Below are 20,007 nucleotides of genomic sequence, written 5' to 3'. Positions count from 1 at the left end.
ATTAAAAACAACAGCTGGGGGCGTCCTGGGTTCCTGGCCAGGGGAGGGCTCTGTCGTGGTCCCTAGGGGGGCAGCGGCAGTCCCCCAGGTGCAACGGCAAGGACCAGGAAGGAATGAGGGTCCAACAGTGAGCCCCTGATACTAATGACTATGCTTGTGAGCCTATACACCTGAAATAAGAACAAGGCCTAGAGCAGCACTGTGCCTAAGAGTTCCCTCCTGACAGCCTCCGTGTTACTCAAATGCGGCCAGACTCGAAGCCAAACTCAGCATGTAAATGCAATGCCTTCCCCCCAGCATGGGACAGGACACCCGGGGATGAGCCTCCCTGGCACCGAGGGATCACTACTGAGTACCAGCTGATGACGTAACTAGAAAATGACCTTGAATTAAAGGTTCAACGCGGACCAGCAGAATATCCCTGTCTACATATAACAGGAGTTAAAAATGCTGTTTGACCTAAAGTAAGGGGGAAATGGAAAGGACAAATGAGTTCATATGGCTATGAGTCTCTAAAAGAGTCTGGAGGTTGTCAGAAGGATTGCCCTTATGCACACCTGAGCAGAGTCTCAGAGACAGATAAAGTAGATACAACCCCAGATATTGGTCCTTTTGAGGGCTAAAGAGACCCACAGGTTCTATGGTCATGGAAGATGGGGTTCACTGCCATGTCAGTTGGCCCTTCTTTGGAGGTGGTGTTTCTGTGTGATGGAGCTGGACTCAGATGGGATCTCTTTTCACAAGCCTTTCATGCTACTTTACTGGAATTGTAGTTGGCGCTGGAGTTTAAGATATATCTAGGGGATTTGAATCTCTGGACTGACAATATGATAGCCAGGCCCTGAGCCTCAACAGACTTCAGCTCCTACACTCTGATTTATTGGACTTACCCCACTCAGCTAACATGGAGTTGAAGAATGTCAACCACCACACCATGGGGCCTAGAGTGCCTACAACTGAAAGCAGGAGGATTGCATCCAGTATCCATGTGGAATCTAAGCCCCCTCTTTACATAGATATGGAATGGACACAACCAAGCCAAGGTCCACAGGAAGGAGGAATACAGTAAGGATTAGAGTGGACTTAATGATATCCTATTCATGAACTATTGTGGTTAATAATCGAGAAAATGTGGCATTGGTGTGGAAAAAGTGGCCATGGTGGCTGCTGGGTGAGGGGAATGGGAGGAAGAGATGAGATGTGGAGGCATTATTGGGACTTGGAGTTGTCCTGGGTGATGCTCCAGGGACAATTGCTGGACACTGTATGTCCTCCCATGGCCCACTGGATGGAACGTGGGAGAGTGTGGGCTATGGTGTGGACCACAGGCCATTGGGTGCAGCGATGCCCAGAGATGTACTCACCAGATGCAATGGATGTGTCATGATGATGGGGGAGAGTGTCACTGTGGGGGGAGTGGTGGGGTGAGGGTGGTGGGGGTGAATGGGGACCTCATATTTTTTTAATGTAATTTTTTTTAAAAATGAATAAATTGAGTAGAATTTGGAAAAAAAAAGAATAAATACTATGCAAATATTTTTTTAAAAATTCCATCGTTTCTTAATTATACCTCATTGAATGATGAATCCAGTTCATCAAGCTTTTAAAATTCCAAAAGCAAACCTTAATCAAGAACAATGAATAATGATAAGAGAAAACTTGGAACTTATTTAAGCCATGTTCTTCACTGATAGACAATAAACTGAAAAATAATTGAACAACAGCCCCAAGCAAAAATCCACATATTTTTATTCTGCAATATTGAAAAAGCTATCTCTCCACATTTCTTTCTAGACCAGTTTTAGTAAAAATATTTAAAATTAGTTGTTAGGGGGAGCAGATGGAGCTAAAGTGGTTGAGTGCCTGCTTCCCACATATGAGGTCCTGGGTTCAATCTCTGATACCTCCTAAAATCAAAAAACAAAACAAACAAAAAAACTCCAACTCTCATTGGAAAACGGATGTAGCTCAGCGGTTGAGTGCTTGCTTCCCATGTACAAGGTCCTGGGTTCAATCCCTGGTAACCCCTGAAAAAAGAAAAATAGCTGCTAGACTTTCTAATAGTTTACATACCTGAAAAAATACCCTTCATAGAAGAACTCAATAGTTTAGGCATGATTTTTCTGTAAACCTACAACTTTTCTAATTAAAAAGACACCCTTCAACTTTCCCACTTACTATCCTGACATAAGAAAAATTTTATAAGTCTGAAAATATGATAGCCTTGTCAAAGACACATGAAATCAGTTATATAAATCTTGAAATACAAGTCAAGTACTATGTGTGCTATAATGGCATAAGTTCACAGCAAAACAGTTACTACAGGGAAAGAAGAGCTGTAAGTGTCATTTAATAGGGATATTGGACATGGCCATGCCCAAGTTACCTTTGCAAGCACCAAGGGAGGGTATCGGTGCTATTGTTATAACAATCCAATGGCCGCTTGCCCTTGAACTGCAAGTGAAGTATTTTTCTAGACACTTCCTGCCTTCAGTACACCTCTACACTGGGGAGAGTTGAGTGCAGCCAGCTACATCTCACTCTTTTCCTGGGTTTCCCTGGAAACAGCTGTGCTGAGATGGGGATCTCCTGCTGGGGTCCAAGAACGACCTTCTGAGAAACACTCTGGATGGCTTTCTCCAAATACTTGCTGAGAAAAGCCCATCTCTGAGAATTTTTTCTTCCTTGATGTCTACACTACAGGTGTTCTTACCCTCATGGTTTTGCCCTTTGCTGCAGTTGGAAGAAGAGCTTGATGGCTATTAAACCATTCAGCCCTACCCTCCATGCCCTCTGTCATGCTGGCAAGCAAAGTCCCCACAGCCGCTTGTCATGGCTTCTTCCTGGACCCTCTGGGGAATATCCCGGCAGCATTAGCAGATTTCCCAGTCAAGACACGGAGGGAGAAGACCTTTTTTCCTTGCCTTTCAATTGAATAACATGGCTCCCTGTCTTCACGATCCTCCTAAAAAATGTTCTCATTCGTGAAGCCCATTCCTCTCTTCCAATTAATCCCTCTGACGCAGCTAGTTGATTTTCTTTTAGAGACTATAGCTTCAAATTATGAAATGAAAAAAATCAATAGCCCTAGATTCTCAAACCTCATGTATATGATCTTAAGAAATCAGCTGAAATTTTGTACCATAGTGTTCTCATATGGAAAGTGAGGATTTGATTATTTTTCATTCATTGATTCGTTCAATGTTTATTTCATGCCCAGGAACTAAGAATTAATAATGGTTTTTATAAGCTCCTAGTTTAGGGAGATTACCACAAAATGTCTCTATTTCTTCTCCATGTTTTCATTTCTTCATTCCATAAATATTTGATGAGTGCTTACTATATAGCAAGCATTATTCTAGGCATAAAAATGAAAAAAAGAAAGAGAAGAAGAGACAAAATTTCAAAACTTCATGGACGTTATGGGGAGTGATAAATAGTTAAAGAAGAACAGGAGGAATAAGGAGGAGAAGAACTACTATCCTCCTACTCCTACTCCTAAAATATTGAGCAGGGGACAGACACTGTTATTATAGATTGAATCAAGACCTGAAGAAAGTAGAAAGGGGTCATGAGGATATTTGGAAAAATTATGCAAGGCAGAGGGAAAATCACATGCGAAGTCCTGAAATAAGTGCCTGAAATAAGGCAAGTCAGTGGAGAAAGGATAGTCTTTCAACAAAGGGCACCGGAGGGATTCCCTTGAGGAACAACAAGGAGGCCATAGAGGCCAAAACAGAATGATTGATGGTAAGACTAAGAGACAAGATCAGAAATATAATGGGGCATATAGGCCATTGTGAGGACTTCAGTTTTTACTCTCAGATAGAAGGGAATCTATGGAAGGTTTTGAACTGAGAATGAAATGATTAGATTTCCTTTCAAAGGAAAGGCAAGCACAGAATCAGGGAATCTAGCAAGGAGACAATTTAAATAATCTAGGTGAAAGATAATGATGCCATCAACCTGGATAGCGGTGGCCATGACACGGGTGAGAAGAAATGGTTGGATTTTTAATATGTGTATACTTTCATTGTATCATTTATCAAACTAGATTGTGAACTTTTGACTTATCAGGACTGAGAGCTACTCAAGGACATGGACTTTGTCTTTCCTCTTTGTGCCTAAGCAAATTGCCTCACTCTAGTAAATGCTCAACAAATGTTATTTGAAAAATGAACAAACCTGAAACAGAATAGTGAGCCCAGAAATAGATCTACACAAATATTATCAACTGATCTTTGAAAAAAGGATCAAAGGCAATTCAATGAAGAAAGGACAGTCTTTTCAACAAATGATCCTGAAACATCAGACATCCACATGCAAAAAAAAAAAATATTTAGACACAGACATTGCACCTTTCTCAAAAATTAACAAATGGATCACAGATATAAAGATAAAAAATAATACCATGGGCACTATAGTGCCTATACTAAGTTCTCGAGCGACCCTTGCCCCTCTATTTAAGAACCAAGCAGGACTAGCCAGGATGGCAGTTTATTATTTTCTTGTTTATTGTGTGGGTCTCCACCCACTGAGATAACACCTTATGACAAGATGAACACTTTCATAGTCCATAGAAGAATGCCCCAGGTGTGCCCTTTCCCACCTCCCACCCCTGACGCCTTGCACCAGTGACCCTCCCCTGCCATATTTGCTAAAAAGAACATTCCCACATTCTGTTTTAACCACAGAACTACAAGCCAGAGTTCACCTGCTCCTTACTACAGCCCTCTCCCCCACCTTCCATGGAAAGTCCAACCCAGCCCCTCCACATGATCACACTCACATTTCAACATCATCAATCCCACTCACATACCTACACCACTGTCACCCCCATCCACTGCCAAACCACTCTAACATGTCAAGCCCTCAATGTTATTGCATATAACTATGAACCTTATTCTTCAAAAATTGCAACCTAGTGGTTACCATGGATTCTGAGGGGAACGGGAGGGAAGAATGGATGACGCATGGGACTTTTTAGGGCATTGGAATTGTTCTATATGAACTTACAATAATGTATACAGACCATTAGGCATTTTCTTAGAACTTATAAAGGTGTATGCTACAGAACTTGAACCATAGAGTAAACCATCAACCATGGTTGGTGGCAATGTGTCAATATTTGTTCATCAATTGTAACAAATGTACCATACTCGTATAAGATGTTATTAATAGGGGAAAATGTGAGAGGGGAGGAGGTCGGGTATGTGGGAATCCCCTATATTTTCTTTCTTTGTTTTTTTTAACAAACCTAGTTTTATTTTTTTTCTCTCCTCTTACCCCCCCCCCCCGCCCAGTTGTCTGTTCTCTGTGTCCACTCGCTGTGTGTTCTTCCGTGTGTGCTTGTATTCTTGTCAGTGGCATGCAGGATGTGTGTCTTGTTTTGTTGTGTCATCTTGCTGCGTCAGCTCTCTGTGTGTGCGGCACCATTCCTGGGCAGGCTGCGCTTTTTCACCCTGGGCAGCTTTCCTTACGGGGCACTCCTTGCGCATGGGCTTCCCCTATGCGGGAGACACCCCTGGGTGGCACGGCACTCCTTGTGCGCATCAGCACTGCGCATGGGCCAGCTCATTATACGGGTCAGGAAGCCCTAGGTTTGAACCTTGGACCTCCCATGTGGTAGGCGGACACCCTGTCCATTGGGCCAAATCCACTTCCCATTATTTATTTATTTTTGGCTTATTTCTCTCCCCTTCCCCACCCTCCCCCACAGTTGTCTGCTCTCTGTGTCCATTCACTGTGTGTTCTTCTGTGTCTGCTTGTATTCTTATCAGCAGCACTGGGAATCTGTGTCTCTTTTTGTTGCATCATCTTACTGCATCAGCTCTCTGTGTGTATGGCGGCACTCCTGGGCAGGATGCACTTTTTTCACACTGGGCAGCTCTCCTTACAGGGTGCACTCCTTGCACATGGGGCTCCCCTACGCAGGGGACAACCCTGCGTGGCACAGCACTCCTTGAGCACAACAGCACTGCACATGGGCCAGCTCATCACACAAAGCATGAACCCTGGACCTCCCATGTGGTATGCGGACTCTCTGTCCATTGAGTCAAATCTGCTTCCCTCCCCTATATTTTCTATGTGACTTTTCTGTTACCTAAATCTTCTTTGAAAATAAAGCAAAAAAAAAAAAAAATTAGACATTGGGGAATATACAGAAGAAATTGACATTGTACATAGAAGATAACAGAGCTTATGGGAATGAAAGACACAATGTGAAATTTTTTTTAATTTTTTTTATTTTTTATTATTTTTATTTGTTTATTTTTAGGCTTTGTTTTGGAGAAGATTTTGAATTGCAGAAGAATCACAACTGAGGCAGGGGAGGGTCACTAGTGTAGGGTGTGGGTAGTGGGGGATGCGTGGAGAGGAAAACACCTGAGGCCTGACTCTATGGATATGAATGTGTTCAAGCGGTCATGGAGTGTTGTCTCAGTGGGTGGAGACCCAAACAATAACCAAAAGAATATTGAGTTCCCATCCTGCTACATTCTCTAATAGAGTGGCAAGAATTCCTAGAGTACATGTGGAGTGCCTAGCGAAGATGGGCAGGCCAATATGCCAGGCCCTTTGATATTAATGCTTGTTCTTAGGAACCCTGTTCTTGTGCAATAGAAACTTAGCCTAGTATTGCCTAAGAGTTACCTCCTGAAAGCCTCCTTGTTGCTCAAATGTGGACGCTCTCTAAACCAAACTCAGCATGTAAACGTACTACCTTCCCTCCAGTGTGGGACACGACTGCCAGGAATGAGCCTCCCTGGCAACGAGGGATTATTACTAAATGCCACTAGTGATGCATTTGGAAAAAGACCTTGATCAAAAGAGGGAGATATCAAATGCAAATGAGTTTTTATGGCTAAGAGATTTCAAAGTGAGTTAGGAGGTCATTCCAGAGATTACACTTAGCTTATGCACATCATAGGAGGATCTCATTGACTGCCACAGTAAACAGTTTCTTGAGCAGAGGAGCTCCTGAGGAGTCTAGAGACATCTGTTCACCAAAGGTAAGGCAGACAAACCCAGGATTCAGCACCCTGACAGTGAACCTTACCTTGGAATATATGATAACTTATCCTCCCAAAGTATTGGAGTTGGGCATATTTATAATTTTCCTATACATGGTTCTTATGCCCCTTTTATTTGAACCTATAATTAGCACTATATCCATAAATATGTGTCCCAGAGACAAATCTTCTGACTGTTCATATGCCAGTTGAGCCCTGAATTTCAGCCAAGTTGTAGCCAACACCTACCCTCCAATTCATTGGGTTCACCCAGGACAACTAACAAAAGGATGATGATAAACAAAGCCCATCCCCCAAAACAGAGAGTATCTACAACCGCAAGCAAGACAGTTCCACCCATCTGCCCCATGGGATCTAAGCACCCTCTCAATCAGAAGCAGAGTAGGCACCACCATCCCAATATCCTCAAGATTGAGTATAGTACAAATATAAGGGGAGATTGCAACTATGGACTAAAGTAGACTTATTATTATTCTAGTAATGGAAGAACTTGTAACATCGATATAAAGGAAGTGGTAACCCGAGGTTCTGAAGGGAGGAAAAGGGAAGAAAAGGTATAGCATGGGGCATTTTTGGGATATTGGAATTGATCTGTATAACATTGCAGTGATGGATACAGGCCATTATACACTTTATCAAAACCTTTAAAATTCTGCAGTACAAAGTGTAAAGCATAATGTAAACTATAGACCATGGTTAGTAGCAATATTTCAATATGTGTTCCTCAATTGTAACAAATGTACCACCCTAATGAAAGATGTTAACTACAATGTAAACTATAATCCATGTAGTGTAGCAGTGCTAAGGGGGAAAGTGTGGGAGGGGGAGGGGTGAGTTATGGGAATCCCCTATTTATTTTTATTAATTTTTTTAATTTTAAAGAATCTTTAGATTATATAAATATTACACAAAAAAATATAGAAAACTCCCACATGCCCCACTTCCTCCCTCTCCCTCACTTTCCCACACTAAAAACATCTTTCACCAGTGTAGCACATTTGCTACAATTGATGAACACACATTGAAGCACTGCTACCAATCACAGACCATAATTTATACTATAGTTGCTTATATATTTTTGATGTAACATATATGTAATCTATTTACATATACATTACATATATGATGTAACATATATGTAATCTATTTTAAAGCTTCTTTAAAAATAATAAAATTAATTAAGAAAAACAATACTATAAAATATAGAAGAAAGCATAGGGAAAAATCTCTAATTCAGGCTGTTAGGGTTTGGCCTTTGGGTTTGGTAATGAGTTTTTACATACAACATCAAAAGCAAAAAAATGCTAAATTAGACTTTATTAAAATTAAAATATTCTGCTCTGTGAAAGACATCAATAAAAGAATTTTAAAAAGACACAGACTGGAATATGTGTAGAAATACACATATCTAGAAAGGATTTGTATCCAAAATATATAAAGAACTCTTAAATTGCAACAATTTGAAAACAACCCAATTTAAAAGTGGGCAAAAGATCTGAACAGACACCCACCAAAGGAGATACACAGATGGCAAAAAAGTACACGAAAAGATGCTCAAGCTCACATATTGGAAATTGCAAATTAAAATGGTATACATTTTTTTAAATTACTGTAATCCAAAACACTGACAACAAATGCAGGCAAGGAAGCAAAGCAGCAGGAACTCTCATTCATTGCTGGAGAATTAAAAGTGGTACAGCCACTTTGGAAGACAGTTTGACAGATTCATACAAAGCTAAACATAGACTTATCATATGATTCAGCCATCATGCTTCCAGGTATTTACCCAAATGAGATGAAAATTTATCCCTACACAACAGCCTGCGTGCAAATATTTATAGCAGCTTTATTCATAATTGGCAAAAATCAGAAGCAGCCAAATGTTCTTCAACAGATGAATGGATAAATTGTGGTACATCCACACAATGGAATATTATTCAGCAATAAAAAGAAAAGCACTCTCAAGCCACAAAAAAAGCATAACAGAACCTTAAATGCAAATTGCTAAGTGAAAGAAACCAGCCTGACAAGGCTCAATTCTGTATGATTCCAATTATATGGCATTCTGGCAAAGGCAAACTATAGAGACAATAAAAAGATCAGTTGTTGCCAGCATTTCAGGAGGAAGGGAAGGGATGAATAGGTAAATTACAGGAGATTTTAAGGCAATGAAACTTTTCTTTTTTATTCTGTAATGGTGGGTATATTACAGTATACATTTGTCAAATCCCATTGAATTTTGTAGCACAAAGAATGAACCTTAATGTATGCAATTTCCTTAAAAAAAGAATTTAAGAAGTTAGGGCATCCCAGTAAGGAAGGCAAACTGTGACAAGAGAATCTATGTATCTTATGAATGTTTGAAAAAACATCACTGTAGGACAAAAAGTTCTGACCTTTGGAAATGAGTAAAACTAAAGGCAAATGGAATTGCATATAACCTCTATATTCTAGTGTACTCTAGTTGATAAAGTTGTTTCCTATAGAGATACGAGTTAGCAAGTCTGGTACTGCTCTACATGTGCACTGAAATAGACAATTAAGTAACTGAATGGAAGGTGGTAGAGGTCAGGTTTCTCATTGTTGGAGTGGAAATTTACAGATAAGCAAGGAGGAGGCCAGAATGATCCATGTGGAAATAGATTGGAGTTGGAGACATCAGTATGAGCTACGTTTATTTTAACATTGACACATATGGTTACATGTAGAAATATTATAGATATGCATACATGCATAGTTACTATACCAACATATATCTTTACTTTATCAGCTGAGAGGGCCTAAAAGCAATGACACACCAGTAGCAACAAGCATACATAGCACCCAGATCTTGGGTTCTAATACCATTCTCCAGTAAAAGGAACCAGGGCTCCTTGGAGAAATGGCTGATCATAGGACTGGGGCAGGACATATATAATGTGACCCTGCAGCATCTTGTAGTGCCAGAAAGTATAAAATGCTCAAGAAAAAAAATAAGCACATTGATGGGACCATGATAAAGGGGCTCAGGTGCCAACTGAAAGACCTTCTAATGACCAAGGCAGGAACAATTTGAGTAACAAAATAAATAAAGTAGTATTCGATTATAATGCAAAGTATAAAATAGATGTCCATAAGTGCATACTGATACAAACAAATTATTGAATAAATTAATACATGGAAAAGAGGAGATAAATCTCCTGTGTATGAGAATTTCAAGTAATTTATGTAGACACTCTGCCTTCAAGCAGAGGGACCACAACTCCACAAGTGTGGGTTGCACATAATGTGTTCCTTCCCAAAAGAATAGTATGGAAAGGAGTAGAAAAAAGTAACTTTACAGTGGAGAAACCTGTCAAACACTACTTCAGTCAGGTGATCGAGGTCAACCTCAACAGTCATAAATCCATGTTAATAGTATGTTCCCTTGGTATCATATGGTGAAAATGACATTTTACTCTGTAGTCTTCTTCCCAAAAGCTTATAACCCCAGTCTATTCATCAACCATATTCCAATAAAGTATCAACCATATTCCAATAGAGGGGCATCCTACAAAATACCTGACCAGTACTCTTCGAAACAGTCAAGGTCATCAAAAGCAAGAAAAGTCTGAGAAAATGTCACAATTAAGAACCTTACATCATCTTTAGATCTAATTCACTTCTCTGCCTATATTCACCAGCATACTATAGTGGACAGAATTTGGAACTCAAAGAAGGAAAGGTCTATGTCTAAGGGACATCACACATCTCTACCATCAACTAGATGTGACTTTGAATTAATTAACCTCAAAGAGATTCAGTTTCATAATCTGCAGAAAATATAACAAACATTTACTTCAAAGAGTTATTGTCAAGAAAACACCAGTTCTTATGTATCCCTTAGAAGACACTCACTAAATATTGTATTTTCTTCTTCCCACCTCAACCCTGTCCTCGTTGGTATATTTTGTTACACCATTGAATGAATTCATGATTGCCATTCCATAGTGAGAAAAAATAATAGCTATCAAATGAATAAGAACAACAAGTACGACATCTGAGCATAGAAGCTCTTTGGAGAGAAATTTTCCTCTGACCTTAGAGAAGTCAACTTCAAGCCGAAGCTTCTCAACCAGAACTCCATGGGCACTCATGATGAGCAATGTTTAGAGGAATGCAGAGATCAAGTCTGTTGCTCCCACTGGGGCTTCTCCTTCACCTACCAGGAACAAGGAAAACCCAGGGTCATTAGCTTCCTGGGGGTGATGATACTTGCAGTGTCCTGTGCTGTCCCTCCTGTTACTTTGAAGGTGTCACAAGAGTGAGGCTGATTCCAAGTCAGCTCCTCTTTCTGGGGTGTAAGGGGAGAGGGCACGCAGACAGATATCAATTCTGACTCGCTGGAAATGGAGATTTGTGTTTTGTTTTTTTTTAAGTCTTGAAGTATTAGCATCAAGCCTGCTAAGTAGTTTGTTGTAGGGGGGGGAATGGTTTCACAAACATCTTTCCAATTCAGACACATTTGAAAGAAATTTGAAAAGGTGGAAAAGAAGGCCTAAGGATTTACTTAAAACATTTTTACTACCTCCAAGTACATAAGAAAATTTACATTTTCTGTATCAGTTAGGGTCCAGTCAAGAAACAGAAATGGCAGCAGTTATTTAAACAGATTGACTTTAAGAGAAAGAATTGTTAACTAGGTATTGAAGAACTAAAGAGGCGTGGAGCAGAAGCACACAGAGAATTAACAGAGGAAACAACTGGAATGAGCGGTCACCACTCCCAAGGCCAAAGAAACAAAGGGAAGAGGCAAGAATTCTTGAAATACAAAAGCTTGGAAAAAGGACCTTGCTGATGCTGGGTCTGTAAGGAAGCATGATGAGGCTGATGAGTGTTGGGAAAACTGTAAACTGAATCCAGATGCAGCTACTGAAACAAGTCGCCTTGCCAGGGTGAAGAAAGGAGGCTAGATGCTGCTGGAAACCAGCAGAAAGGAGCTAATCCCTTCTTCCTCTCCCAACTGTCCATTGCCCCTTTACCACCCTATCATTGGTGAAGCCTATCAGGGAGAGCTGGGCGGCAAAGAAGAAATATGGTTTATAGCATTCCAGCACAAAGCAATGAAGAAGAGTAAATTTGAAGCAGAGAAAAATAACAAAAGGAGGAAAACTTTTGCAAGCAAAGAATGATTGCTAAAGCATAAAAATAAACGAGCTTTAGAAGTTAAGAGGTTAGATAGTCCTCCTGAGATCTTTTTTATTTTTTTTAATTCATTCAGAAAACCTATTCTTCCCAGATTAATACAAAGACAGATGGAACTCTAGAGTATATCAGAAATTTTCAAGTTCCAAATTTGTGAGGAATGAATACATTATGTTTTACTCTACTTGAAGAGTCATAAAAGGTCATCGTATCAAAAGAGAAAAGATGAAATATATTTCTACATCCTAGTCTTCAGTTTCTTGACCTTTCTGTGTTTGGAACCTTGATCTATATATTACCTTGATTTATCACAAAGAAAAATTGAGTATTAGCTATATTGGAAGACAAGTAAATAGTTACCAAACAAGTGAGGAAAATTCTTGTCTATGTACTATTCTCTTGGAAAATGGGAATAACTCTGTGGATTCTGGGAAAGGAATTAATAATCTTGGAATTTCCCATAAGATATTCGTCCAACTCATAAGCTTAAACAACTATGGGCAAAGATTTGATTCTTTATTAAGATGCATTTGTTCTTATCAAAACAAGTTTGGGAAGATGGCTCATAGTATCAGCCAGAGCTAAGGCTGAGTAATTAGTACATCTGTGTCAATTTCTCACCTTTCTGTGTCCTGATAAAAGAAGGAGCCAGCTGTTATCCAGGTACTAATCATTATGGTGGTTTGAAACTGTACGCACCCCAGAAAATTCATGTTCTTAAATCTAATGCATTCCTGTGGATGTTATTCTATTTTAGGCAGGGCCTTGTGATTAGGTTGCTTCAGTTAAGGTGTGGCCCAGGGTAGGTGTTAATCTTCTTACTGGAGTCCTTTATAAACTGGATGCATGCAGAGGGAGAGAAAGAAAGCCATGGAAGCAAGAAGCTGAAAGCAATGAAACTCTGAAGAGAAGGGAGAGATCAGCAGATACTGCCACGTGCCTTGCCATGTTTCAGAGGAGTCCAGGATCAGTGGCAGTCATAGTTAGGAAGAAAGCATCACCTGATGATGCCTTGATTTGTACATTTTTCTCAGCCTGGAAACTGTCATCTTGTAATCTGATAAATTCCACTGTTAAAAGCCAATCCATTTTATGATATGTTTTTGGTAGCTTAGCAAACTAAAACAAGCAACTGTCCCCAAAAAGCCTTTGAATTCAGATGAGGAAATATTTACACACATTAAAAATACAGAACATGTTACATTGACTGACGTGCTAGCCAAATGGAAGGTCCCACTCAAGGTAGGGGGAAGTCAGAGAAAAATATACAAAAAAGGTGGACCTTATATCCAACCTTTCAACCTCGAAGGTAGAACTTGGCATATGAAAGGAGTTCAAGGAATGGAGAAAAAATGTTTGGAAACAGGATTAGGAATGAATGGATTGGGGAATCATAAACCATCTAGTTTGGTTGATGTAAATGTTTATTCTTAGATTTAGTGAAAGATAAAGCTTTTAGAGGTGATCATGCCTACTGCAGTTTAACTATAGAGTTGGCTTCCTTTTATAAAAATCTAAAAGACCACAATTACATTATTGAGGAAAAAAATTATATTCAGACTCAGCAATTATGGTTCGATTTCTTGAATAATAATTCAGCTATCGGTTGATTAATAACTAGTTATTGAGGCTTTCTCTGTGCCCAGCACTCTGCTAGGGATTACTGAGGTTACAAAGAATTTTAGGATATATTCTATTTGGATAGACCAGGCATGAAAAGCAATTTTTTTAAAAAAGTAAGATAATGCATCATGAACAGAGAATGAGTGAAGCAATTAGTGGTACGTGCTGGGTTTCATGGACTGAAATGGAGGCAGTATTGTGCAACTCAGGTAAACTGCCACCAGGCATACATTGGTATAGGACTAAGTGTAAGCCAGTACTGTACAGGGAGGAAAAGATGAAAGACGAGGAAGACGAGGGGATCCGAGAGGCAGTGTGCGAGAAGGCAGCAAGCCAAGGGATGCAGGAAGTTGGGAAGCTATTGCAGTAAGCATTGTCATTGGAAATGGAGACAAGTAGATAGATGCAAGAGGTTTTTAGAAGGTAGACTCAACAGTCCATGGTGATTGACTAAATGCGGGGTAGGATCCAGAAAGAGAAGCAACAATGTCTCCAAGATTTCTAAGTTATGACAGAGTGAATGGCAAGCTGGAGAAGGAGGGGCTGGGGGTTGGGAGAAGATGATGCCATGGCTAGATGATCACGAGGAAATTACTTCCTTTTGTTTTTCTATATTTTCCAAATTTTCTCTGATGAATACTCATTACTTGCACAAGAGAAAAAAAAGTAAAAGGAGAATTGGTGATATTTGAAATGAAGTAATCCCTCAACAGGTTTTGAGTCAATACTAAATGCTTGGGTTATGGGTGATTTTTTAACTTCTGTATTAAAATTTTTTTTCTAATTTGTATACAGATATACAGGTATACGGGTAAATTTTACAATTAGGAAAAGAAACTGTCTTCATGTTTTGTTGGTTTGCTTTTTTGGTAGAGTCAAAGTCAAACTTGGGATCAATTGAACAAATAAGCCAACCTGGTCAGGAACAGATGAGTCATGGGTACAGGTCAAGGGAAAGGGACAGACAAAAGAGAGGCTAATAGAAACCAACAGAGAAGCAGAGTTGGATCATCACATTCAGTCTTCACAACTGAGCCACCTCTCTGTTGACACAAGAGCCTATTCCCTATATGACTCTGGTCCTCCAGCCTAAAGGGAGTAAATTGAGATGAGGAGATTCTCAAATGGAGAAGATGGGGTACCCAGAAAATTACCAAGTTCCAGGGTCTGTCTTTAATAGAATTGCGCTCTTCCCTGCCACTGGCTTTATCTTCAGGTTAATGTTTGACCTCCATAGAGTGGATCTTACAGATTTTATAGGACTACCACAGGCATGTGAAGGGTTTAGTTTTCAACCTCACTTAAAGGACTTGTAAATCTTGGTATTGGTGAGGATTAGTTTTGGCCGCTGGGAAAAAAAAATAGTCATTAAACCAGATAGAAATGTGGTTCAGAGTTAGGAAGTTCAGGGCTCAACAAGGTCACGTGGGACCTGCGCTCCTTCCATTTCTCAGGCCCCCATGTCTAAGGCGTGGTTGTCTTCCTCGTGGGCCAAGATGGCGTTCTCGCCACCTTACCCTGCTTCAGGACCAGAATGGCTGATGGGGAGCAGAAAGCCATATAACAGCCCCCCATAGGCACTATTTCCCAGAAGTCCCATTTGACCTTCTGCTTATATATCAGGGGTCAAAATCTAATTCCATAACCAAACCTATCTGCAAAGTCATCTGTGAAATATTTTTCATAGAACTGGAGTTCCGTTAAAAAAAAAAAAAAAGGTGTGTGGGGGGGAAGGAATTAAGGATAATGAATATTGGGAGACAGGTAGCAGTCACTAACACAAAATCTCTGAGTATTTAAACACTGTCTTACATAATTATGAACCAGGGATGGGAGGTAGAAGAGTAGAATCATAGGTAGCATGGAAGAATTATGACCAGAAAAGCAGACTAGTGACATAGTAGCTGGAAACTAGGAAATTAGAAGAGGAAGCCAGTGGAGGTGAAAGAGGGAAATAGTAAATTTCATTTTTAAGGGGACTGATATTGACTGATATTGCTTCCAACCTTGTTTTTTGGGGTTTTTTTTTTTCCTCTCTCCCCGTCATTTGCTGCATTACCTACATCTTTTGATTTCCATCCTAATTGTCTCCTAGCCCCATGGGAGACTGAAAAGAATAAATATCAGAGTGAACAGGGTAATGGATTCTTTTAAAAGATTAAGCAGGACTAGGGTGGAGGAACACAAGCTAGTTCAAGCCAATACTGGAGAGCATCCCAGGTCAAAAATTTGGTGGCACAAGCTAAAATTAGTCATCTTATCAGAATTTGTGTTGGAATAATATGATTTTCAGTGCAGTGCTAGTTTCTTTAAAGAAGCTGAAGCTTTCTGGCTTGTCCTGGAAAGCAAGCGAGGGTGGGTAAAATATAAAGGAGAACATTGAAGTGGCTTCCATGGTAAAAGAAGGGCCTTCTACCAGGAATAACTGTGAGGTAGGAGTCCAGGATCTTCCCTCACCAGTGAAGCTGATGTGAAGAATTGTTAACTCAGGAATGGCTAGGCATTAGCAGTCCTCCACAAGGCAATGAACTTCACATTCTTGAGCTGGAACTAACAGAGCACATACCCCCCTGGAGCCTTCTGATCCCACCCTTGCATTCCTTTCAAACCCACACTGTGCACCCCCTTTGGTCTGCCCCATGATTCTGCTTTCCTCCTTGTATTTTTAATTTTTGTTTTTTTTTTAATTTTCACTAGCTGTCTTAGTCTGCCAGGCTACTATGACAAATACCACACATTGGCTTGGCATGAACAACAGGAATTTATGGCCTCACAGTTGTGAGGCCAGAAGTCCAGATCAAGGCATCGGCAAGGCAACGTTTTCTCCCCCAAGTCTGTAACACTCTGGTGCTTGCTGCGGCCAGCTTTGGGGTGACTTGCCTGGCAGCCCTGCCTCATGTCACACAGTGATATCCTTTCCTTTCACTGCAGAGTAAGGCAGACTTCCATTTCCAGCTTCCAGCCCCTCTTTCTGGCTTTCTCTGCCTGAATTTCTTGTGCTTGTAGAGGGCTCCAGTAATCTCTATTAATGCCCACCCTAATTCATTTGGGCCACTCCATAACGGAAATAACGTCAAGAGATCCTGTTTACAAGGCATTCGCCCTCACAGGAAGGGGGATTATGATTAAGAACATGCTTTTCTGGGGCATCTAATACCGACCACACTGGCCACCTCTCAGCTCTTCCTGAAACTTCACCATCCATAGTTTATGCATTACCAGTATTCCTGAGCTGAGAGTAATAGCTAAGCCTACCAATCTTAAAAAGCTCTGGTTTACCTCAGTAATTGAAAAAACTTATTTTGGGACTAGAAACCAGTTCAAGTAGCAATTTAATAGACGTAATCAAAAGAAAAAGTCTTTTATAAAAATGCTTGTCTTTTTCAAACTAAAAAAAAACAGGTAACAAACTAAGCGTAGTCGGAACAATCTATCTAAATAGGCTGGTTATGTATTTAATAATTTTATTCTGCAATGTGTCATGAAAAGTTACTAAAAGAAGAAATGTTTTTTAATATCTCTGTGTAGCAGTTTGATATTATTTATGAATCCCCAAAAAAGAGAAAAATTATGATTATAAACTGGTTTGTTCCTCTGGGTGTGATACCTTTTGATTGTATTAACTTCAAAGGTTTATTTAAGTTTACTTGATAAAAGATGAGGGCTTTGATTCGACCCCATCAGTAGGGTGTGACACAGGATCAAGTCCCTGCTCCCTTGGTGGGCTGATATAAATGGACACTCACTCAAGAAGATGCACGGAAGAGGGGCTAGCTCTGTCATGATTTGTCCTTGGGCCCTGGGGAGAGATGACCCATTCGCCTGATAGTTTGCAGCTAAAGAGAACAGAACAGCGGAGTAGCTGACAAGGCCTGGAAAGAAACGAACCCTACACCACACTGATAAAGGAAGCCCTGAGAGACGAGCCCTGTGCCATCCTACAGCTGAGATCAGAAGAAGCTGGGCCCATGGAGCTTGAGAAGAAGAGGAAGCCCAGGAAGGAGAGGCCATGCAGAATTCGCCCGCCATCTTGCTTCAACATGTGGCAAAGGGCTTTGGTGAAAAAGCAGCCTTGATTTGGACTCTTTAGGGCCTTGTGACTGCAAACTTTTAGCTCAAATATATACCCTTTATAAAAGCCAACAGATTTCTGGTACTTTACCTCAGCACCCCTTTGGCTGACTAAATACATTCTATTTCACATGATAATGATTGTTGAGTTAGGATGGGTTAATGAACAACATTTCCTTCTGTTTTCCAAATGCTCTGTCACTATTATAATGACTTTAAATATACTTACCTTTTTCCAGTGATCACTGTGGAGATTTTTCATCTATATTTTCTTCGATCTTCAGTGAGGTGTAGCCCCACCACCTCTTGAAGGTCTCTCCAAAACCCATTCTCTCTAAGCAAAGTGTCAGGTCTCCTGCCCTGTTATTTAAAAGGCATATTAAAGAATCCCTTAGAAAGGTTGATATTCATCATCTGATTTTGTTCGGGATTTCATCATTTTAATCTACTTCTAGTAGGTTGTATGTCTGAAAGGAAGAGGCCTGGGAGAAGAAAGGAGGAAGATAAATTTCTGACAGGTTCTATCTGAGGTTGGTAAAAAAAATTAAAGCCCAAATTCTGTAAAAGGCATACACTAGCATGTTTGAGAGATACTAAAAGAGAAGCCCTAGAATAGATAAGAGCTGAGTTAGTGTGAGCTCTGTCTTGGGGAGAAAGCCGGGTGAGGAAACTGGAGAGGTATCGTGATTCTGCCAACCAAAAACACTGGGTTTCCAAGCTTCAGTGTCTGTCTCCAAGACTGTCCCATTAACATGCACAAAGATACATCTCTCCACGTCGGGTACCTGATCACAGTTTCCCTAAGGCAGGGCAGTGTAATGGGTATTCCATTTGCATAGAACTCAAGTTCCAGTTTTCTTTCTGTAACCCAAACTTGCTATTCTTTCCACTGCCATTGCTGATACCTTAGAGGAGAAGATTATTTACAGGGACTGGCCACATGCTGTGTTTTTAAAAAGCACCATTTTGGACTACTGGAACTCTAGGTTTTAGGACATAGGGAGGAGTGCAAGGAAAGACATTTCCCATTCAAGATCTTAATTTCTTCATCTTCAAAATGATCAAGAAGATATTTGAACCACACAGTTATAATGGAAGTTATGGACACTCCAAAAGTCATTTGACTTTGGTCTTTCAGTAATTATAATTTAAATTATATGGCGTTTAGGGGACTCATGAGAGGAAGAATAATGAACTCACTTTAAAGATTTAAATCAAGAAGGATTAGAAAGTTAAGTACGTTCATTTGTTTCCCTGTGTAATTCAGTCCATTTCAGAGGCCACACTAGGTTTCAAACCAGTGCCTTGTACCAATCTATGCAGAACTGCTTTTCATGACAGACGAGGAGAAAGGAAGATAGTTAAACAACTAGATTTCAAAAGGTTCTCTCACCCAATAGCAGGTCAAACTCAAAGAAATTATAAACATAGTAGCTGTTGACTAACATAAAAATCTGAAAACAGGCTTTGCAGTCATATCAGAAAGTTTCAGGTGATGGTAACAAAATTTCCTCCTGAAAGTTACTTAAGAAATGATGGCTTATCTTCTGTTCTAGGTTGCTCTGGATGCTGGCTGATGTTATCAGGAGCCCAGTCTCTTCCATCTTTCGGATCTGGCATCCATGGTGCTTGGTAAATGCCTTGCTTTTGGTCTCAGAATGGTTACTGCAGGTTAGTCACTCCTAATAACTGGCCAAGAATGGGATGACCAGAACTGGCTTGTACTGATCATCATTTCTTCTGTGGGGTTGGACCCATTGCCCCTGAGCAAACGGCTGCCTGATCTCTGAACAAAACTGAGGTGCTCCTGGCAAGAAAGAGAGTGGAAGTGGCAGTTGGGTCAATGTTATGGGATGAATTTCACTCCCCAGAAAGCTATGTTGAAGTCCTACTTCTAAATCCCTGTGAATTTCACCTCATTTGGTCTTTGCAGATGTAATGATGTTAGAAAAGGTCATACTGAATTAGGATGGCCCCTGACCCAATACGACTAGTGTCCTTAGAAGAAGAGACACAGACGGAGAACACAGCTTCCTGAAGACAGGAACATAGATTGGAGTTTCACTACCCCAAGATAAGGAACCCCGGGGAAGTTGCAAGGAAGGATCCCTCTTGGAAG

The sequence above is a fragment of the Dasypus novemcinctus genome, chromosome 13 (genome assembly GCF_030445035.2).
Source record: "Dasypus novemcinctus isolate mDasNov1 chromosome 13, mDasNov1.1.hap2, whole genome shotgun sequence".
Classification (NCBI taxonomy): Eukaryota; Metazoa; Chordata; class Mammalia; order Cingulata; family Dasypodidae; genus Dasypus; species Dasypus novemcinctus.
Note: the sequence above shows the minus strand (reverse complement) of the source record.